The 23,798-nt window shown below is 40.9% G+C and overlaps 1 protein-coding gene across 4 annotated transcripts in view; it reads right to left on the reverse strand.

Moving 5' to 3' along the window:
• LOC126298715 (tRNA:m(4)X modification enzyme TRM13 homolog) overlaps positions 1 to 20,243 on the reverse strand; it is a 126,185-nt gene extending 105,942 nt beyond the window's left edge. For 3 of the 4 annotated variants that reach the window (XM_049990138.1, XM_049990141.1, XM_049990140.1), the window contains exon 1: positions 19,979 to 20,209. The gene's annotated coding sequence lies outside the window, so the exon portion shown is untranslated. Of the gene's footprint in view, positions 1 to 19,978 lie in introns of all 4 variants that reach the window. The other variant, XM_049990139.1, reaches the window with a different exon arrangement.
• Between the last annotated feature and the right edge of the window lie 3,555 nt (positions 20,244 to 23,798).

Below are 23,798 nucleotides of genomic sequence, written 5' to 3' on the forward strand. Positions count from 1 at the left end.
ACATGATGTCTATGTAGCTGGTCTGAAAACTATCGAGGATACGTCAGCAGCTTTTGCAATGCGATCCACTCACTCTTCAATGGTACTATGGTGTTCAAATACAGTCAGTTGGCTGTACAGTATTAAGACATCCTTGCCGAACCACCTTTTTGGTGGTTTCCTTCTGCACACTGCTCAATCACTTAGGTGTCTACAAACAGCCAAATAGTTATTGGAGTGCATGTGTTTGACCACTTTTCACTGAGATTGTCTGCAAGGCTGGAGAGCAAACACATGTAGGAAAAAGAAAAACCCTGTACCTTGTCTGAAATGCATCCTGTGTCCTATGTTCTAATCACATAGAGCTTCTGAAGACACAAGAGTCTCAACAGCACTACTGCTGGAGCAGATGATAACAGAACCTTGTAACACAGGGCAAGAGTCGTGCTTGAGTGGCTCAGATGGTAGAGCACTTGCCCGCAAAATGCAAAGATCCCTAGTTCGAGTCTCGGTCCGGCATACAGTTTTAATCTGCCAGTAAGTTTCAACAGTTTTAATCTGCCAGTAAGTTTCAAGAAGCACTGTGGTTCTTACTTAATGAATTAGTGTGGTTGAGAGCAGAAAATTTGGGATTACTTGGGTAACTTGTCAATAAAGAAGAGCAGTTAGCACTGATCAAAGAGCCTAGTCCACAGAGAGATACAGCCACTATCAATTTAATCACTCCCTTTTCTGGAAAGACTGCTAAGGATTTAATGTCTTTCCTGGATGACCTGGAATCAACTGGAAGATCAGAGACTGGTCAGATTATCAATTATTGCACATAGCAAAATTATGGTTGATAGAGGAGGTAAATAGCTTTGTCAGATGTTTGGAGGGGTTGAGAAATACACAAATTCTTGATCAGTTGAAACAATGCCTTCTGCAATGATATAGGCCCTAAATAAAAATAGCATAAGGTTTTTCTGTAAACAGTTGAGTGGTGTTACAAAGGGGCTTAGTGAAACAGTGGAAAGCTGTGCCAACAGGATATGGAAAATTAATGGAAAACATATGAGTGATGAGGCAAATACAATTATGAACCAAGAATTGGAACATGGGGAATTAGATGCATTCTTGAAGGGCCTGTCATCTGATGTGTCAACAAGGGTTCGGACAGGTACCCCAAATGACATATACACAGCTATCAGATCAGCTATGGAATTTGAAGAGATTGACATATCAACAGGGGTAATGTGATTCGTGAGGGGTATTTTCCGTTAATGCAACATGATAGGCATGGGCATTCATGGCATCGCCTGTGGCAGTGTCAGCAACCTCAATGGCGTAAGAACAGTGTAGGTGGACATCAACAACGAGATTGTAGAAGTAACGGAAGATATAGGTACGGGGAAGTGCACAGGTGTTAAACACAAGAGGGAATTCCCTCCCCACATGCACACTGATGATGATTGGTATCCCTGCTAAATTTTGGTGCTACAAATACTTTTGTGTAGGTGGAATATGGTATAGTGGGAATTGTGGGAGGCAAAAAACACGAGTTTTTCTTGGACACAGGGATGCATGTGTCATTGGTAAGTCTGGAACTCATGGATCGGAAGCAATTGAATGCACTGCTTTATAGATTGCATGGGGTGGGAGACACTGATGTAAAGTCATTAGGTTTAGCAGTGTTAAATATTCAGGTTGCGATGGTTCAGTTTAAGCAATGTACATAAATAGTGCCTCGTATAAATGAGGTTTACTGTATGATCCTGGGACTAACTTTCAATTAAAACATCATGCCAAAATTGACCTTTGGTGATGTACACTGGAAATTAGAGGAACAACATTCTAGCTGGAGGAGACTGTTGCCACTGAAGTACTGTTGCCAGGTTCACCTGTCTTACGGGGCAAACCACTTAAATTGTTGACAGAAACATTAAGGCTTGATATGCTTCATAGTGTGCTGGCTGGCACCATAAAGTTGCTTTGGGTGACTGTAGCCTTGATGGCAGTTTCCACTCTCGCAGGCATACGTTCAGTCAGTGGCTGGAAGGTTTCTTGGGGAATGGCTGCCCATTCTTCATGGAGTGCTGCACTGAGGAGAGGTATCGATGTCGATCGGTGAAGCCTGGCACAAAGGTGGTGTTCCAAAACATCCCAAAGGTGTTCTATAGGATTCAATAGGATTCAAGTCAGGTCTCTGTGCAGGCCAGTCCATTACAGGGATGTTATTGTTGTGTAACCACTTCACCACAGGCCGTGGATTATGAATAGGTGCTCAATCATGTTGAAAGATGCAATTGCCATCCCTGAATTGCTCTTCAACAGTGGGAAGCAAGAAGGTGCTTAAAACATCAATATAGGCCTGTGCTGTGATAGCGCCATGGAAAACAACAAGGGATGCTAGCCCCCTCCATGAAAAACACGACCACACCATAACACCACCGCCTCCACATTTTACTGTTGGCACTACACACACCGGCAGATGACGTTCACCAGGCATTCTCCATACCCACACCCTGCCATTGGATTGCCACACTATGTATTGGAATTCCTGTGTGGTGGTCTGGATAGATGTCTGCCTATTGGACATTATGACCCTTTTCAACTGTCGGGGTTCTCTGTCAGTCAACAGCCAAGGTCAGCCTGTACGCTTTTGTGCTGTACGTGTCCCTTCATGTTTCCACTTAACTATCACATCAGAAACAGTGGACATAGGGATGTTTAGGAGTGTGGACTCGTGTACAGACGTACGACACAAGTGACACCCAATCACCTGACCATGTTCAAAGTCTGTGAGTTCCGTGGAGCATCCCATTCTGCTCTCTCACAATAGCTAATGACTACTGAGGTTGCTGATATGCAGTACCTAGCAGTAAATTGCAGCACAATGCACCTAATTTGAAAAATGTATGTTTTTGGGGTGTCCGGAAATTTTTTATCATGTAGTGTATATTGCACACGTCACATTGTTCTGTGAGCAGAATCATTCGGCACGAAAAAGAGAGAGAGAGAGAGAGAGAGAGAGAGAGAGAGAGAGAGAGAGAGAGAGAGAGATAGTGGGAAAGTGGTGAATACAGATAATTTTGGCACCAATGAGGTAAAGATAACAGAGAAACCATTAGTAACAAATTTCAACATCCTAGAGGATAAGGATGGGGACATGTAAAATGTGAATCATGTTCACACTCAGGCTACCACCAAATCTGCGTTACATAAGAAAGTAGAGCATCTGAAAGGAATGGAAAGGGAGGAGATGGAAAAACTGCTATTCAAGTTCGAGTATTTATTTTATTCCGGTTGTGACCATAAAATTTACATTGAATTCCAAAACTGAACAAAGCACTGGCAGATCAGAAACTTTATTGTATACGTCAGTATATACAGCTAATTATGGAGGATTTCACTACCTAACAGAGAGACAATGAAATAACTAGGCCATGTGGAGTGCCATCATGGTCATGACAACAAACACAGCAGAAGATTCTGAAAAATATAGATTTTGGTGTGACTATCGACATCTTAATAGTATAATGGTAGCATAGAGTTACCCAATACCCAATATTATGGAGATCATCAAATAGTTGGGACAGTGCCAGTACTTCTCAACCATAAGTTTAAAAAGTGGGTGGTATTAGTTAGAGATGGTTCCAGGCGTCCAACCTAAGACAGCCTTCTTGGTCCCCTGGGGCCTTTACCAATTCTGGAAGATGCTATTTGGGTTAAGGAATGCACCAGAAACATTTCAGCAGTTGTTGGACTGGGTACTAAGGGGATTGAAACCATGGAAACACATGGTGCACTTCAATGATAAAACTGTCTTCTCGATGAATATGAGGGAGCATATAAAATGGTTAAGAGAGGTTTATAAGAGGTTATGTACAGCACATCTTACGTTAAGCATGCAGAACTGTCATTCTGCTTCAGAGGAAATTGGTTACTTAGGACATGTATTCAATAAGCAAGGTAAGTACAAGCAGTATGGGCTTTTCTGGTTCCTAAGACAAGTAAGGAGTGACAATCATTTCTGGAGATAGCCAATTCCTATTGCAAATTTGTAAAGGAATTCACAGATGTTACACAGTCACTTCAGCAACAACTGAAAAAAGGCATGAAATTCTAGTGGACAAAGGAGGGTGAGAAAAACTTTGACACTGGACTCAGTTTTGATTTCCCCAGACTATCAGAAGGAGTTTGTGCTGTATGTGATGCTTCCCATCAGGCACTGTGATGTATTGAATGGTGAAGAACATCCTGTGGCTTATGCTTTGCAACAACTGAATAAGGCAGAAAGGAACTATTCCATGGCAGAAAAAGAAATGCTCAGCTTGATGTACAGAATGACATAATTTGGGTGTTATTTGCATGGAAAGAAATTCAGGGTGATAACTGATCATAAAGCACTAAAATGGTTATTATTTTTAAAGGACCCTTCTAGCAGCCTCACCAAGTTGGCCTTTGAGACAGGGAGAATTTGACAATGAAGTTTCACATAAGCCAGGCAAGAACACAAAACATGGATGGTTTGAGCAGGAATGTAGTGCAGTCATTAGGTCATAGTCTTGCTGGTAGTCAGACAGTGCATGCTGCTGATGCCTACTAAAAGCAGTACATGACACAACTGTAGTTCAGCATGTGTAATGGCCTATTACATAAGTCAACTACGTTGGGAGGCATGCATAGTAGTACCAGCAAAACTCAAGGAAGAAGTGTTAAAAGGAACACGCAATCTCACTCTACCTGGGCATGGAGGTTGTAGGGCAACAAAACTGAAAGGTAGCAAAACAGTGCTGGTGAAAGACAGGGGAGTAAGACACAGACCAGTATGTATGAAATTGTGTAAAAAGTGCACAACAAGCAGACATGAACCATAAACAATCACCAGTTCACATGTTACTGGAGGCAACTAAACTTTTTAAAGGATTGGAATGGATATCCTAGGTCCATTTAACCGGATTCCTAAATGACCACTTCTCATGGTAGAAAGAAATGAGCACCATTCCGAATTAGCAAAACAGCTATGGTGGCACAAGCCATGGTCAACAACTGGTTGCTCACGTTTGGTGTATCTGAAGCAGTAATCACAGACCAAGGAAGAAATTTCACATCGGACTACATAACATAACCGTGTCATTTGCTATAGGTCTGGAAATCGTGAATCCGTTGCACCCGCAGACTAATGGTAGAAGAGGGGGTGCACATCACACTGTTGATAGTATGTTGAGTTACTACATAAAATCTCACCAGAATGATTTTGATACACTCTTTGCCAATTGTCACAGCATCTTACAAGTTGAAAGTTCACACTATTACTGGGTTATCCCATTATGAGATATATGGGAGGAAGATGCCTTTGCCACCTGGTATGGTCAGACAAAAAAATCAGAAAGGACAGGAAGTTGGTTTGTAATTTTGCCCAGACACTAAAGGAAGTATGGAGATGTGTGAAGAAGGCAGATCACCAAGGTCCTGGAATGCCTGGGGTTAATAGGAAAATGCACACAGATTATATCAGCAGTATAGGATAGGGCAATGGGTAACATTATGGAGCCTATATATCCCAAAAGGCAAAACAAAAAAGTTTGTTACACGGCATCAGGGACTGTACCAAGTAGTAGAAACATCATCACCAACACTAGTCAACATCAGGCTTCATTTGCCAACTAGGACAATGATAGTTCATGCCAGACACCTACAATCATTTCAGGGCGCTTCTGATTCATAGCCATTAGCACCATCATCCACCGCTAAGGAGGAGATAAAAGAAAGTAAGAAAAAAGGTGAGTGCATGACCTTGCATGAAATACCATATGGATTCAGGTTGAGGAAAAAAGGAGGAATATTTCGTGAACTTCATGTTATGTTGTAATGTAAGTAGCAGGTTAGGCTGAACTGTAACATTAGTTAAGCTATGGTATTATGTGGTTATCAGAAGGTGACATTTTGTTTTAAAAAGATTTTATGGAATATGCTTTTTTGTGAGCTTCAGTTATTAGAGTTTTATGTCAAGCTTTCATTATAAACATAACTGAGAGAATTATGCCAGGTGACACCAGACCTTTCCAAAGGGAGGAGGGAAAGCAATTGCAGCTCCCTATTACCAGATTACTGTGCACCAGAGATATGGAAGGAAAGAACACTAGTCACGGCAGTATTGCACCTCTTCAACAACAGTGCAGTGAGAGTGCTGCAGGATCAATGGCTAGAAAGTGGAACGCTTTTTACCAGGCAAGAGGATGTGGTACTCGCCATTCACCAATGTATGCTGGGACTAACATCTAATGCATGGGAGATGGGAAACAAGATTAGAAGGTTCGAGGATGTGTTTTCATGAAAAGATACAGAGAGGAAGTGTTTATTCAGAGAAGTGTGAGAGGGAATACAATTAATTGCATATGTCATATGACCAGCTACGATAGAAATGCAGCACGCAACAGATGCAGTATCACATATCTTGCAGCAGCAAAGGAGGTGTTTGTTAGGTGTTGGAGGAAGTATATTGAAAACTTTGTTCAGGACTGTGGACGACAATGACATCTGAGAGCTAAATGGTACTATGGACAGAGTGAATGAAATAGCAAAAAGTAACAATGCAGTTACAGAATCCTCTGTTGACATCATGAATCAAGATCTAGGAATTATACAGATTTGAACTGATGTGTTGGACAGGACGGTAATAGTCACAAAGCTGTTACAATCATTAGCCAACAGCATTTGGGACGAGTGAGTGGTAATGGTTAGTTTGCAAGAAGCCATCCACCATGCAGTGTGTACCAAAGCAGGCTTACGCCCACCATGCTTCTTTGTATGCACTCCTACACCATTTATTGATGTCAATATAAAATTTTCACTAGTTTTCTTTTCAACATTTCAATGATCCAGCTCCTACAGTAACCACAATTATCAATATTGTAGAAATAAATCTGTCCACAAAACTTTATTGTTCAGATTATTCAATTTGTTGTTCTGGTTGCAGTTAGCTTTGTCAGAAATAACGGCAATCAAATGGTATTGTCATTACAAAATTCTGTGTATTTACCTATAGGGAAAGTCTTATGTTCTCATAGGTATGTTCAGAAGGAAAGACGACTTTAAAATTAAAGAGCGATTTCTACCATTTTCAGTAATGTATTTGCATTAACCAAAACTTAATTAGTTTAAGAGATCTTATTAAGTAGCTGGTCCAAACTTCCAGTGCCAATTTTAGCCAAACCACTGTAAATTTCCAGTATATGTTAATCGCCTGATTTTTCTGAATGTATTCACACCCATATCAATGAGCAAGGGTCCTTAATTAAAAATTACTACATTTTCAATAACTAAATTTTTACATGCAAGATGGATCATGTGGTCATAAACTCAGGATTTCCACTGTGAAGGCAAAATTAGTACTGCATATTGTAATAGATGCTGCTCATGAGAAATATTATACAAAGAAAACATAATGATAAAATCAGCAGCCAATAAAAATGAACTTTCTGACCTATAGAATTTGTAAACTATTATAAATTAACTAAGTTCAGTAATATCCTGGAGTGAGTCTTTATAAGGCCAAAGCTCACGCCATTTCAGTCAGTCTGTTTTTAGTCTTCAGACATTCTATTCATTCTACTCTTAGTCTCTGTCTAGTACAGCTTCAGGCTAGCTAGTCTGTCAGTCTAGTCAGCCCCAGGAAACATTTATATTGCCTTTCTGTTTATTTAATCCAGCTGTGATAACACATATTATAGTTATGATATACCGGGTGATCAAAAAGTCAGTATAAATTTGAAAACTTAATAAACCACGGAATAATGTAGATGGAGAGTTAAAAATTGACACACATGCTTGGAATGACATGGGTTTTTATTAGAACAAAAACACGAAGTATTGCTAGACACGTGAAAGATCTCTTGTGAGCATTGTTTGGTGATGATTGTGTGTTCAGCCGCCACTTTGGCATACTTGGCCTCCCAGGTCCCCAGACCTCAGTCCGTGCATTTATTGGCTTTGGGGTTACCCGAAGTTGCAAGTGTATCATGATTGACTGACATCTCTAGGGATGCTGAAAGACAACATCCAATGCCAATGCCTCACCATAGCTCCGGACATGCTTTACAGTGCTGTTCACAACATTATTCCTCGACTAAAGCTATTGTTGAGGAATGATGGTGGACATATTGAGCATTTCCTGTGAAGAACATCATCTTTGCTTTGCCTTACTTTGTTATGCTAATTATAGCTATTCTGATCAGATGAAGCGCCATCTGTAGGACATTTTCGTATTTTTTTTGGTCCTAATAAAACCCCATGCCATTCCAAGCATGTGTGTCAATTTGTACCTCTCCATCTACATTATTCCATGGTTCATTCAGTTTTCAAATTTATACTGACTTTTTGTTCAACTGGTATTATACACTACTGGCCATTAAAATTGCTACACCAAGAAGAAATGCAGATGATAAACGGGTATTGATTGGACACATATATTATACTAGAACTGACATGTGATTACATTTTCACGCAATTTGGGTGCATAGATCCTGAGAAATCCTGGTCGTAATAATGGCCTAAATACGCCTGGGCATTGAGTCAAACAGAGCTTGGATAGCGTATACAGGTGCAGTTGTCCATGCAGCTTCAACATGACACCACAGTTCATCAAGAGTAGTGACTGGCGTATTGTGACAAGCCAGTTGTTCGGCCACCATTGACAAGACGGTTTCAATTGGGTAGAGATCTGGACAATGTGCTGGCCAGGGCACAAGTCGAACATTTTCTGTATCCAGAAAGACCCGTACAGGAACTGCAACATTCGGCTGTGCATTATCCTGCTGAAATGTGGGGTTTTGCAGGGATCGAATGAAAGGTAGAGCCACGGGTTGTAACACATCTGAAATGTAACGTCCATTGTTCAAAGTGCCGTCAATGTGAACAAGAGGTGACCGAGACATGTAACCAATGGCACCCCATACCATCACACTGGATGATACGCCAGTATGTCAATGACAAATACATGCTTCCAATGTGCATTCACCGCGATGTCGCCAAACATGGATGTAACCCTCATGATGCTGTAAACAGAACCTGGGTTCATCCAAAAAAATGATGTTTTGCCATTCATGCACCCAGGTTCGTCGTTGAGTACACCATTGCAACCGCTCCTGTCTGTGATGCAACGTCAAGGGTAACCGTAGCCATGTCTCCGAGCTGATAGTCTATGCTGCTGCAAATGTTGTCGAACTGTTCATGCAGATGGTTGTTGTCTTGCAAACATCCCCATCTGTTGACTCAGGGATCGAGACGTGGTTGCACTATCCGTTACAGCCATGTGGATAAGAAGCCTGTCATCTTGACTGCTAGTGATAGGAGGCCATTGGGATCCAGCACGGCGTTCCGTATTACCCTCCTGAACCCACTGATTCCATATTCTGCTAACAGTCATTGGATCTCGACCAACGCGAGCAGCAGTGTCGCGATATGATAACCCGCAATCACGATAGGCTACAATCTGACCTTTACCAAAGTCGGAAACGTGATATTATGCATTTCTCCTCCTTACACAAGGCATCACAACAATGTTTCACCAGGCAACGCCGGTCAATTGCTGTTTGTGTATGAGAAATCTATTGGAAACTTTCCTCATGTCAGCACGTTGTAGGTGTCGCCACCGGCGCCAACCTTGTGTGAATGCTCTGAAAAGCTAATCATTTGCATATCACAGCATCTTCTTCCTGTCAGTTAAATTTTACAACTATAGCACGTAATCTTGGTGGTGTAGCAATTTTAATAGCCAGTAGTGTAGTTATGAGCAATAGACATCAAAATGTGGGTTTTGGTTCATTTGATAATATTTGTGACAGTAATAACAGTTCTACGAATTTTCCTAGTTAACTGCATGTGAAGCAACATATATTCCCTTCATCTGCGCTGTGTGCTATTTTGCTTTTTGAAGAAATATGAACTATTATGCTCCACATAAGTCCATACTAACTACACGAGTGTACATATTGTTAGAGATGCAAGAGACCTAGTCATCACCAGTAGAGCCCTAAAGACATGGTTAAAGATTGCTAAACTTCCAATTTTGAACTTAAAAAGAAGCTTCAGAACATTCATTTTAAGGATGGATCATAAACAAGCATTTTTTGGGTGGTAATCCAGTGAAACTGCGCAACTACTGTAGGCTTATATCACAATGAGCACGTTTAGTTATGTGAGAAGTGCACCGACAGCTAAGTCCAGCACTGTAGTAGTAGCTGATTGGCTTACAGATGGTACAGGAGGCACTACTACCAGAATTTGGAACCATCACAGAGCTGGAAAAGCATAATTTACGACTATAGAGCAATAGCAGAAGTTAGAATGGACCCAGTGTGACTATATATGCTTGTTCAATTCCTGATTGCTTATGGTCACATACATGTTTGGTATTTCCTCATTCGTCCTTAACCCATTAAGGTTGGGAACCATACAAAAATTCACACACGCAAGAAAAGGAAAAATAATGCTAATATTAGAGGTTGGAGATACACAGGCGATAATGACAGCAGAGGAACTCTAGCACTGCCAGAGGGAAAGGATTACAATATGCTCGATCTGAGTAAACCAGACTTGCATAGATACATGCAAGGTTCAGTTGTTTTTAAGCAAAAAAGACAGTGAGTGCTGTCTGCATGACACCCTGGAGCCTCAAACCTACTTCCAGCAAGCAGGGTTGCAGTAAATCTACTCTGCATACACACTGTAGTGGTAGTAGCGAACTACTATGAGCAGGGTAGACTCGTAGGCACGAAGAGACTGCAACTGCATGGCAGTGTGTTATTAGTTAATAGGACAGTGTGCAACATAACAAGACTGACATTCCACCTGCCAGCATAGGGGTTAGCAGGTTAAACATAACACAGAAGTTATACTGACCAGATAAACTGCTAGAGAAGTTCCCAGCACCCCTCTCTTAATAATACATTAAAACCTGAACAAACCTTCTCCCTGAAACACCTTGTAGCAATCAAAGAGGGGAGTATTTCTGGAGAACAGATGCTACAGAATATGCAGTAGGGCCATGAAAAATGTCATACAGTTGTGGCCTTGAGTTTCGCAGTATCTGGCACCATAGTAATTGTAACTGTTCTGCGCACCTTTCATCTATCTCAGCCGGACAGCCGCCCATCCATGTGACTGCCCACTCCCAGTGGTACAGATACCAGAAAACTGGATCACCAATGGTACACGAGGTACAAAGAGTGATAGCAGAGAGTTGAAAATAATTGTATGTGTGAACACTGAGATGTGAGTAGTAGTGAAACATATGTTTTCTAGTATGTACGATGTAAAACGCTATAGAGCCCTAGAGTGATAATTGTGACATGTTAAATTACACACGGAGAGCTGCCACGGTAGTATGACAAGCGAGAGGCAATGACAGTTGCATATTGTATAATAAGATTTTACGAGAAGCTAAGTGGCTGTTAATTGGTGAGAACAGGAGGTTTGACCAGTTAGTGAAAATGGTGATTTTTGGAACAACTGAGCATAGATGAACAATTAGCCAGAGTTGATGTCAAACGTGGCCCACCCAATGCACTGGAGGTTTTTTAAGTTCGAGAATCATCAACCACTTTAACTCCACTGGAAACGAACAGACAATAAGTTCAAAGCCTCTGAAGCTGGTGGCTCAAGCTGCCTAATACTTAGGAAGAAAATTGTTGATATTTTACAATTTTGTCTGTGTACACCGAGTTCTGTTGCGGACCATTCCAGGATAGAGAACTGGGTCTGGGTCTCCCAAAGGTGGGAGGCGCTCTAACACTATCATTATTTTTTGAGCATACTGTGGCCAACAGTAGCTCAGTCACAGTAATTGAAGAAGACATAAGCAGATGGCAGCCACCAAGCTGCCAGCATGCTGGTTCAGCACCAGGGGTGTTTATGCATTGTGAGTGCTGTCACCCGAAGCACTGAATCCCTGTAGACACAGTAAAATGACAGGTCTCTTTCAGGACAGGTGAAGCAGTTTCTACACTGTTGAGCCACGGCATAGTTATTACTTGCATAGCTAAAAACAGTATGTTGGCACAGCTAATGAGCTTTTAACCAGAATATATAACTGTCAGGTCTAGTACAGGTATTCACCGTCCAACAGCACCAACTACAATGAGGAATTGCTATAGATCAGCAAACAGCCACCATGAGTTTCGGCCTCCACCTGTGCCATACCATTTTCTAGTGTCACATCTTCCTCTATGGAATTGGTGCCTTCCTATTAGCAGCCCACCTCCAGGCTCACTTCAGCAGCAACCAGACTCTTCCCCTGGGTGGGCAGCTCATTGTGTCCTTGTGTCCGGGGCAGTACAGCCATAGCTCTCCTGCCTTGGGACATTCCATGAGCAGCCATACTGCGCCTGTGGCACATGTTGCTGAGTAGATTTCTGGTCATCAGAATGCCCGGATGCAGACATCATGGCCGGCTACTTGGCTAACAGTTAGGCACTGCAGTGCACCAAAAGTGCTGCCAGGGGCATGACAATGCACTGCTGTGCTACTAGTGTAGAACACAAGTCTCAATGATATTTTTAACTTTTTTTTTTTTTTTTTTTTTTACTGGGCTGGTACAGAACACGACATGACTGCCTTACAGGTGACTGTGATGGAATATGGTGAGCCTCCGACTGGATGGAAGTAGGGTGTGCTGGGTAGGTGTACTGAACATAGAAAATAGCCTTTTAACAAACTCCCAGTTTGGATTCCACTAAGATATATCTACAGAGAAGCCAATATGTGATATCAGAAACTCAATTCTAGTAGAATTAAACAACATTAAATTCACTGTTGACATTTTCTGTGGTCCTTCTTTGCATAGGTCATAAAATGCTGCTAGTTAAATTAAAATGGTATAAGATTAAAGGTGTCCCTTGTGTGGATGGAGTCCTAGCCTATCTTTTTTTAAAAAAGAAAAAAAATTAAGAGTGGTGGTAGGCCTGCCTTAAAGATGATATGTCACAAGGTTTGAATCTTGGACAACCTTTATTCTTGGTCTCCATAAATAGGCCTACTATACTTAAGGCATTGGACAATTCTTCAAAAGTTGTAACATCTATTATAAAGGGCTGAAACACATTCATACCAGATACAGCCAGAAGATTAATGGAACAGACATACAACTGGTTCACAACTGACTGCTTAACCTTCAATATTACAGTCATATTATGCAATTACAAACAAACAAAAGTTAAGAACAAGTACTATAAATAGAGAACAACAGGTATACGGAATTAAAAGACACTTTAAAGATTTCCATCTCGGTTCTTGTTGACCAGTATTCACTTAATAAAGTGAATACTTGTCAATAACAGATGATCGAAACCATATAAATGCCTTTTAACAAATAGGTACATGGCTGTGGTGCCCTATGGGAAGAAACTGGCTAGGTACACACTGAAGCTTTTGAACATACAGATGGATAATATACAGAGGTGGCACCAGTATGTCATATGGTATGTTTACCAGAAACTCAGTTCTGCATACTTTTCACTCAGACCTGTGTTTCTCTATGTTGAACTGCAAGTGAGGCTGCTTAGTACACTTTCACTCAATTCTTTCATACAGCATAACCTCGTGGGATATAGCAGCTAATGAATCGTTTTAGTGGATATCATGGACATAATTTTTGCTGCATAAGTAAGAGCATATGGACTATCAGACCAATTGTGTGATTGGATTGAAGAGTTCCTAGATAACAGAATGCAGCATGTCATTCTCAATGGAGAGAAGTCTTCTGAAGTAAGAGTGACTTCAGGTGTGTTGCAGGGGAGTGTCATAGGACCGTTGCTATTCACAATATACATCAATGACCTTGTGGATGACATCAGAAGTTCACCGAGGCTTTTTGCAGATGATGCTGTGGTGTATCGAGAGGTTGTAACAATGGAAAATTGTACTGAAATGCAGGAGGATCTGCAGCGAATTGACACATGGTGCACGGAATGGCAATTGAATCTCAATGTAGACAAGTGTAATGTGATGCGAATACATAGAAAGATAGATCCCTTATAAATGGCTACAAAATAGCAGGTCAACGACTGGAAGCAGTTAATTCCATAAATTATCTCGGAGTACGCATTAGGAGTGATTTAAAATGGAATGATCATATAAAGTTGATCGTCGATAAAGCAGATGCCAGACTGAGATTCATTGAAAGAATCCTAAGGAAATGCAATCCAAAAACAAAGAAAGTAGGTTACGCTTGTTTGCCCACTGCTTGAATACTGCTCAGCAGTGTGGGATTCGTACCAGATAGGGTTGATAGAAGAGATAGAGAATATCCAATGGAGAGCAGCACACTTCGTTACAGGATCATTTAGTAATCGTGAAAGCATTACAGAGATGATGCATAAACTCCAGTGGAAGACTCTGCAGGAGAGATGCTCAGTAGCTCGGTACGGGCTTTTGTTAAAGTTTCGAGAACATACCTTCACCGTATATCTCACGAAGACACCATGAGGATAAAATCAGAGAGATTAGAGCCCACACAGAAGCATACTGACAATCCTGCTTTCCATGAACAATATGAGACTGGAATAGAAGGGAGAACCGATAGAGGTACTCAAGGTACCCTCTGCCACACACCGTCAGGTGGCTTGCGGAGTATGGATGTAGATGCAAAGTCAGGTCATTCCACGTCAATTCAACCAATTTGACAAAATGTTCCAGCAGACCAGCTGATAATCTCAGATTTGGCTGAAAATTAGCACACCAATGCTACCAAGTGTGAAAGACTCATGTACAAAATTTTAAGTTACCCTGCCAATTAGTTCCAGAATTATGGCTGTGAAAGAAGGTGGCGTGACCTGGAAATTGCAACCCGCATCTGGCAATCTATCTTCAGACCCAACTTCAGATCTTAATAACTTAGGAACTATTCCGCACAGTCCAGTGAAATTTTTACAGTCCAGTACCATCCATTTAGAGAACACACTCTATGAATCAAAACACCAACAGCATATTTCTGAAGGAAAATAAAAAATTCCAAAATGTGATTAAAAATGCAATACATTAAAAGGTACATAATGTAGGTGCCCTCTATGCCAAATATAATTCACTCAAAAAGGACATAATGTTTTTGTGGTAAGCTTAGTGTGGCCAAAACATACACAGAACTCATCTTACCCATATCAGTCACAAAAACTGTCAGAGACAGCAAAGGACTTGGAAGAGCAGTTGAACGGAATGGATAGTGTCTTGAAAGGAGGATATAAGATGAACATCAACAAAAGCAAAACAAGGATAATGGAATGTAGTCTAATTAAGTCGGGTGATGCTGAGGGATTAGGAAATGAGACACTTAAAGCAGTAAAGGAGTTCTGCTGTTTGGGGAGCAAAATAACTGATGACGGTCGAAGTAGGGAGGATATAAAATGTAGACTGGCAATGGCAAGGAAAGCATTTCTGCAGAAGAGAAATTTGTTAACATCGAGTATAGGTTTAAGTGTCAGGAAGTCGTTTGTGAAAGTATTTGTATGGAGTGTAGCCACGTATGGAAGTGAAACATTGACGATAAATAGTTTGGACAAGAAGAGAACAGAAGCTTTCGAAATGTGGTGCTACAGAAGAACATTGAAGATTAGATGGGTAGATCACATAACTAATGAGGAAGTATTGAATAGGATTGGGTAGAAGAGAAGTTTGTGGCACAACTTGACTAGAAGAAGGGATCGGTTGGCAGGAGATGTTCTGAGGCATCAAGGGATCATCAGTTTAGTATTGGAGGGCAGCGTGGAGGGTAAAAATCGCGTAGAGGGAGAGCAAGAGATGAATACACTAAGCAGATTCAGAAGGATGTAGGTTGCAGTAGGTACTGGGAGATGAAGAAGCTTGCACAGGATAGAGTAGCATGGAGAGCTGCATCAAACCAGTCTCAGGACTGAAGACCACAACAACAACATATTGCAAGACATTTGTGTACAATAAAAGCTGACATAGATGTGTTTGGTTGCGGTTTTTTTTTTATTTTTTTTTTATTTTTTTTTTACACAATTTAGCAAGTAATAGTGATGATGCAGACAGCTTGTTTCATATAAAGCTGCAGAAACTGTTTGGAGCCATTAGGCAACGAAGTTAAACGATGGTAGTTTTCAGGGACAGAATGCGTCATTGTTAGGCAGGAACAACAAAGAAAACAAGCAACAATAACAGGCTACTCATATTCTTAAGATTCTAGTTCAGACTGGTCAGTACTGTTGTGGAAAGTCAGTATGGAGGCAAAAGAGTGTACTAGTGGTACTTTTGTTCAAACAAGTTGCAGTATTGGTAGAGCACAAGTATCTGAATGTCATAAAACTACATATGGAGCAAAAGATCTAGCATTCACTTTGTACTGTATGATCTGGATGAATCGGACCAAGATTTGTTGCTATGGAGATCCGGTATACACCCTGCGGGCACAAGAAGCACAGTTCCAGGAAACTTTAGTCTCTGTTATCATCATATGAAAGTGTTTCTGGATAAGTATTCTTTCCTACAAAGAAGTTGTTTCGATCCATTTCTGATACACAAGAAGACAGTGAAGTGTAGCCTCAGAGAAACTGATATAAGATCAGTATTGAAAGTGAATCAGTGCATGGGACTTAACATGAATCCAGGACAAAAGTTATGTTCCAGGTGTATAACACTGCCCCAAAGGAACAGAAATCTTGCCAGAAATGCTCTGATTTGGACAAAATCATGCACGATTTGACAGAAAAATGTGCCATATCCCCACACCAGAAAAAAATACCTATTCTCACCCTTGCACTTTCCAGCTAGTCTACTGACTACACTACAAAGGAATGCGGTGATTCTACATCCATGGTAAAGCAAGCTAGGAAAATAAAAGCTACCCAAGGAGTGCTTCCACAACTTCAGCAGGCTCAGGGTAAGCAGTTGAGTTCAGAAATAACGGTGTTAGTGTCGGAGTTTTATGAAAATAATGACTAGAGCTGAATAATGCCTGGAAAAAAAAGACTGTTGCTATGCAACATATCAGAACTGTATGTAGAATTCAAGGAAAAGTATCCTAATACCAAAGTAGGTTTATCATCTTTCTTCAATCTTTGTGCAAAATGGGTTGTGCCTGTAAGTGTAAGAGGCACACACAATTTTTGTGTATGCGAGACCCATCAAAATGCTAAGCTGATGTTTGCTGCTATAAAGGATTCTGGTCTGGATTACAAAGGTGCAATGAAGCTGCTAGTGTGTGACATTAGTTGCTACCAGTGCATGATACACAGGTGTGAAAAGTGTCCTGGTAAAGCATAACAAACAAACTGTATGGTGGGCTCCATATGGATGACGATGAACTTGTTTCTTATATGAAACTTCCTGGCAGATTAAAACTGTGTGCCCGACCGAGACTCGAACTCGGGACCTTTGCCTTTCGCGGGCAAGTGCTCTACCAACTGAGCTACCGAAACACGACTCACGCCCGGTACTCACAGCTTTACTTCTACCAGTATCCGTCTCCTACCTTCCAAACTTTACAGAAGCTCTTCTGCGAAACATGCAGAACTAGCACTCCTGAAAGAAAGGATACTGTGGAGACATGGCTTAGCCACAGCCTGGGGGATGTTTCCAGAATGAGATTTTTACTCTGCAGCGGAGCGTGCGCTGATATGAAACTTCCTGGCAGATTAAAACTGTGTGCCCGACCGAGACTCGAACTCTTATAAACAATGGACACACATGGATCACACAAGTCTTGAAACAAAGCAAAGTACAGTGGAAGACTTTGTTGAAACGTGTTGTCAAAAAATGGACAAACTGACCACACACAGCTTCACAGCAACAACACAATCAGCTTATCTCCAGTTTTGTAAGGATAATTTGAAACAACATGAAATTATAGTAATACTAAACTTTTCTGAAAATTATGCATTTATAGTTCAAGACGCCATCCAAGGATATCATTGGGAGAACAGTCATGCAACTCTCCAGCCATTTGCGATTTACTATAGAGGTGAATCAGGTGATGTGTCTGTCATGAACCTGTGCGTTTTTAGTGACTGTTTAATCCATGATGCCATTGCAGTTCATGACCACGTTCGCACTGTCATGGCATATCTGAAAAACAAGCTGCCTCACATACATTTTGCGAAATACTTCAGTGATGGGGCAGCTAGTCAGTACAAAAACTGTAAAAATGTCAAAAATTTATGCATGCATTACCATGATTTTCAGATTTACGCTGAATGGAATTTTTTCGCGACAAGTCATGGTAAAAATGTATGTGATGGTATTGGTGCTACCATTAAGCACATGGCACCACGAGCTAGTCTGCAGTACCCTACAGAAGGTCACATTGTAACACCTCTTCAATTATTTAGATGGGTACAGAAAAATTTATCTGGCAAACAAGAATTCTATGTTTTGAAAGATAAGGTGAAGTCAGTCAAAAAGTTTCTAAAAAGCAGACTAGAGCATGTTTAAACTGTTGCAGGCACAAGGAACCATCATCACTTCTCTCCAGCGGACTCTGACAATGTGCAGATGAGCAGAATGTCCAGTTATAGCTATAGGTTCATGCACAACATGTGTCTTAACAGTGTGTCTGACTCAGGATTGAGAAGCAAAAGCAGCAACATACAACCAGGTTGCTATGTTATTGCTGTTTATGATGACAAATAGTACTTAGGATGTGTTGCAGAAGGTGATGTATTTGTGAACTTCATGGCACCAGCAGGACCAGCAAGATCATTTCATTGGCCACGTTTGGCAGACAGGTGTTGGATTCCTTTTGAACATATTCTTATGACAGTTCCAGTTCCTACCACAGTGTCAGGAAGACAGTACAATTTGCCACTCAATGTAGAGAGTACAGTAAGTAAAGTGTGGGAGAACTTCTGTTTGAAGCACAATCGACTGGTTTTTAGCAGTTACGGTGCAGTAAACATTAATGATAGGTTGTGTTAATCTGTCTATAAGTTGTTGCTTAGTGATTAAACAGTTGTGGGAGAGGATAAGAAGAGGTAAACCCGTTTACGATATGTTTTTACAAAATTGTGTTGTGGCCACATCACCAAATACATTTGCCAACTTTCATTATACAAAAATGTCTTGCAATAACATGCTGAAATTTTGAGATATATATCATTATGGTCTACTTATGCAGTGTTTGAAATTTCTGTTGGATACCATGTGTCCCGTTTGTGCTACCACAGTTCGAAAATCCATGTTTTTCAGGTAATTTTTAAAATTTTTGTATTTTCGTTTGCATGTAACTCAGTTTTTGTGACTGATATGGGCATGATGAGTTCTGTGTGTGTTTAGGCAACATTAAGCGTAGCACAAAAAGATTTATATCCTTTCTGAGTGAATTATATTTGGCTTTGAGGGCACCTACAATGTGTATCTTTTAATGTATTACATTGTTTTAATCGCATTTTGGAATTTTTTATTTTCCCTCTGAAATATGTTGTTGGTGTTTTTATTCGTGGAGCGTGTTCTCTAAATGGAAGTTACTGGATTGTAAAAATTTCACTGGACTGTGTGGAATAGTTTCAAAGTTATTAAGACCTGATGTTGGGTCTGAAGATAGATTGCCAGGTGCAGGTTGCAATTTCCGGGTCACGCCACCTTCTTTCACAAGTCATAATTCTGGAACTAATTGGTAGGGGAAACTAATACATTGTATACGAGTTTCCACACATGGTAGAATTAGTGTACTGAATTTCAGTCAAATCTGAGACTATGAACTGGAGCCCCTGGTTGAAATGACATGGAATGACCCAGTCAAGTGAACTTATTTTGCATTTTTGTCTTTTATACTGTAAACTTTTCACTAATGATCCAAGTGCATAACTTAACTAATCACTTCACTAGTTGTCAACATAGTGAAACATATGTTGCTCTGGGTGGAAGATATAAACTTTCAGTAAACACAACTACAAAAATAATAATGTGGTGGATATGCGGTACTGTAAACACATAACTAGTTGTGGAAAGAGATGAACTGTTCAACAAAAAATTAGTTTGAATACAAATGAAGACAAACGAAACTTACCACCTCTGAGTATGTATCGTCTGTTAGAGATGTCATGTGTACTACAGTTTCATGGATAACTTTCTATAAAGCATTAGAGGCACCCGATGCATCGTACTTCGTTGGTATAACTACAAACACAAAACACACACACACACCGTTCACCTGAATACTGCATAGAATTTACTTTCGAAACCATAACACGACATGTATGTAAACAATTGTTTGCAAACACAAAGAAGTACCGCTGGCAGACTGCTAGCAGCAGTATAGCCAACTCGGAAAATGAAAACGCACCGAATCTTCCTCTAAAAAGCACTAGACACGCATTAGAACTAACAAGCACGGTTATCATTCGATAGCTCTCCCAACGTGTTAAGAATGTTGGCAAAATAGAAAAACTAGTTATATAACATGTAGTGAAGTATGAACCTTGGAAGGTGAAACAATTAAAATGGCCCTAGAGGTAATGTTACAATTTTACCATGTTACATAGCGGTAACCATATAGAATATAATCGACTACAATTATGTAAGTTACGCACGCCTATATTGTACTCACTTTAAAAATTGTCCCCTTCGTCAGATTGTGCCACAAAAATTGTGTTATCCTTCGGTGAAGATGATTCTTGGGGAGTGTAGCTCCGCAAGCTCAACAATAGCATAAATCATAATCGCAGCAACATTTCCCTGCATTTATAAGTCCAATTCTGATAGCCAAAACGGAATTCGAGGTTCTCACTTTTAGTCTATTTCGTTGTTTTGTTTTTATTACTCTTACTTGGCTGAAGAGACTTTCAACATCTGCATTCTAATGTGGAAAGGATGGAAGTTGCAACTTGCAAAATTTCAGCAAATGGATTTTCCCATTAGCATATCTGTATACAGCAACTTTATTCCAAACTTTTACCATGCATGTTCTTCTGTCCATTTTATGTGGTGTACATTCTTCCACTTATTATCTATCATTGTAGTGATACTGGGATTCTGAACAAAGAACATTGCCAATTCTATAACAGGACGTTTTATTGATTTTAGACACTCTCCTGGAGTAAAAAAACTACATATATTGAAGAACTGTAAGGTTCTCAGGAGGCTGTCGCCGCACTTGTTCTATAAGTTACCGTACTCAAGAAATTGAACGCATCTATGACACAACTGTTTAACTGCACTAACAAGAAGTTTGCTCGAATAAAGCTTTGTTTCGCATTCAGATCCAAGATGTGGCTGCAAGTGATCCCCAACTCTGGAATTCAGTATATGTGATTGGAATTCAGGAGCCATATTTATTTTTAACACAGGGACTTGATAAAAAGGATTAGATCATTCAATAGCTTTGTGGGATCATGACGTTTGGATTCAGATTTCCTATTCACGTTCTGAACTTCCTGTAGAATAGGCTTAAGAGAACTAAGATACAAGTAATTAGATTCGTTATTGTACATAGAAAACAAAACCTCAGCAGCATAGCAGCAATCTCTCAATGTTGATATCTCAAAATGAGTTTTAAGCTCCAGCCACTGCTGCGGTATTCGGGTCAGTGCCCTTTCAATGGATAACCATTTTGTCTGACTCATTTGAACTAGTTTTATTGGCAAATCAGTTTATTGTATAAAATAGTTCCCAATATGTAACTTGCCTCATTGCTGAATTTGAGAATCAGTTGTATGTCTCTTTACTTAAGAATTCTAAATCCCTTGACAGAAGGTCACTAGCAGCACATGTAATCGGAAGCTGCAAGGTACGACACAGACACACCTAATAAATAGAAGATACGAAATTTGACACTTCAGTTTAGGATAAATGCCACTGTTAATCCCTACTATGGCAGAGAGATTATCTGTGTCTATAGCAAGAAGCTTATTTAAATTCATATCTCTTTTAGAAAAACAGCTTTTAAGAGCCTCAGTAATTCCATCTGCAGTGTGTTCGTCCAACGTACAATTTCTAGCACTATGTACAAGAAACTATGCAGATGTGTTACATGTATGTCTGAAAGAGCATATACTATTTTGGCCCAGCTGCCACTATGAATTAAGACACAAATAAATTACCCAGACTGGGATTCAAACCCAGGTCTCCTGCTTACTAAGTAGAGGCTCTGACCACTAAGCCATCTAGATGCAGTTGCCGTCGTTACTGCACGGATTATCCTATCATGCTTCCTGTCAAACCCAAATTCTCAACTTCTACACACACTACTAATTTAGTGCTCCTTACTCATTAGCCTCATTACGCACGACATTTTCCCGTTTCCCGTAAGACTTCGAGCCTGGTGTGCATGCGCACTGAAGAGATCATTGGCCGTTCTCGCCTTAATTACATATATGTGATGTCTGTTCTTTCAGCCATGTCTGAAACACGGGAATCGGTGAAATGCTGCGCGTAATGAGGATAATGCGCAAGAGGCACAACATTAGTAGTATATGGAAAAGTTGAGAATTTGTGTCTGATGGGTCGCATGCTAGGGCAATCTGTGCATTTCCAAAGGCTACTCTGTCCAGATAGTTGCTGGCACGGTAGCTCAGCGTGGTCGGTCAGAGGGTTAGCTGCCCTCTCTAATAAAAAAAACTGAGTAAATGGATCAACGATGAACTTCAACGGGTGTCATAGGATATCCGCCTCGACCAAACGCAACGAACGATACCGAACACAAGAAGATTTTAATAATAATAAAACAACGGATAGCTAAGTAAGTGGTCAGAGCATCTGCCTAGTAAGCAGGAAGTCGAGGTTCGAATCAAGTTCAAAATTCCGAAGTTCCCCGTTGATTTAAATCAATGCCCACTCGCAGCCAATTTCTGTAATTCCTTTGTGTCTTGGCAAATTCATTGCTTCTTAACGGTACACACATGTGCAGGAGAGTCTGGAGTGTCTGAAGTTTGTGTCACAGAACATTACCACCCAACACGTCTGCTGTTGCGAGAGCGGCAGATGTCGTACCTCGTGTCTGTATTGCGCCACATGGCAGTCAGCATTCTGGGAGTGATTTGCTGAAAAGCCACTCTAATCTGCCTCCATAGGTCAGCCAGATTCTGCAGTCTTTGTGGATACATGGTTAATGTGTCGTAGCCTTATAGAAAAATATCTGTAGCCGTTAGGTCAGTGCTATGAGAAGGCCATTGGATAGGTCCACCACAGCCACACCAGGAATCGTTGAATGTCTGGTTCGGTTGTTCATGCACTGTGAGAGCCCAGTGAAATGGACCACTGTGCTGTTGTTAATAATGGTGTCCTGCATCCAATATGGCTGTAACTAAGGTACCGCATACTGTTCTTTCATTTAATCTATACAATCTGTTTCTGAGGTCTTGTGTCTTCACTGTAAATTATGTGCTGTTGGCTTGCCTCCTGGAGTGTGTGTCAGTGTTAACTCCGATCATTTTCATGTACATTGCAGAAAACTTCTCAATGATAGATATACACTCCTGGAAATGGAAAAAAGAACACATTGACACCGGTGTGTCAGACCCACCATACTCGCTCCGGACACCGCAAGAGGGCTGTACAAGCAATGATCACACGCACGGCACAGCGGACACACCAGGAACCGCGGTGTTGGCCGTCGAATGGCGCTAGTTGCGCAGCATTTGTGCACCGCCGCCGTCAGTGTCAGCCAGTTTGCCGTGGCATACGGAGCTCCATCGCAGTGTTTTAACACTGGTAGCATGCCGCGACAGCGTGGACGTGAACCGTATGTGCAGTCGACGGACTTTGAGCGAGGGCGTATAGTGGGCATGCGGGAGGCCGGGTGGACGTACCGCCGAATTGCTCAACACGTAGGGCGTGAGGTCTCCACAGTACATCGATGTTGTCGCCAGTGGTCGGCGGAAGGTGCACGT

Source organism: Schistocerca gregaria, chromosome X (genome assembly GCF_023897955.1).
Source record: "Schistocerca gregaria isolate iqSchGreg1 chromosome X, iqSchGreg1.2, whole genome shotgun sequence".
Taxonomy (NCBI): domain Eukaryota; kingdom Metazoa; phylum Arthropoda; class Insecta; order Orthoptera; family Acrididae; genus Schistocerca; species Schistocerca gregaria.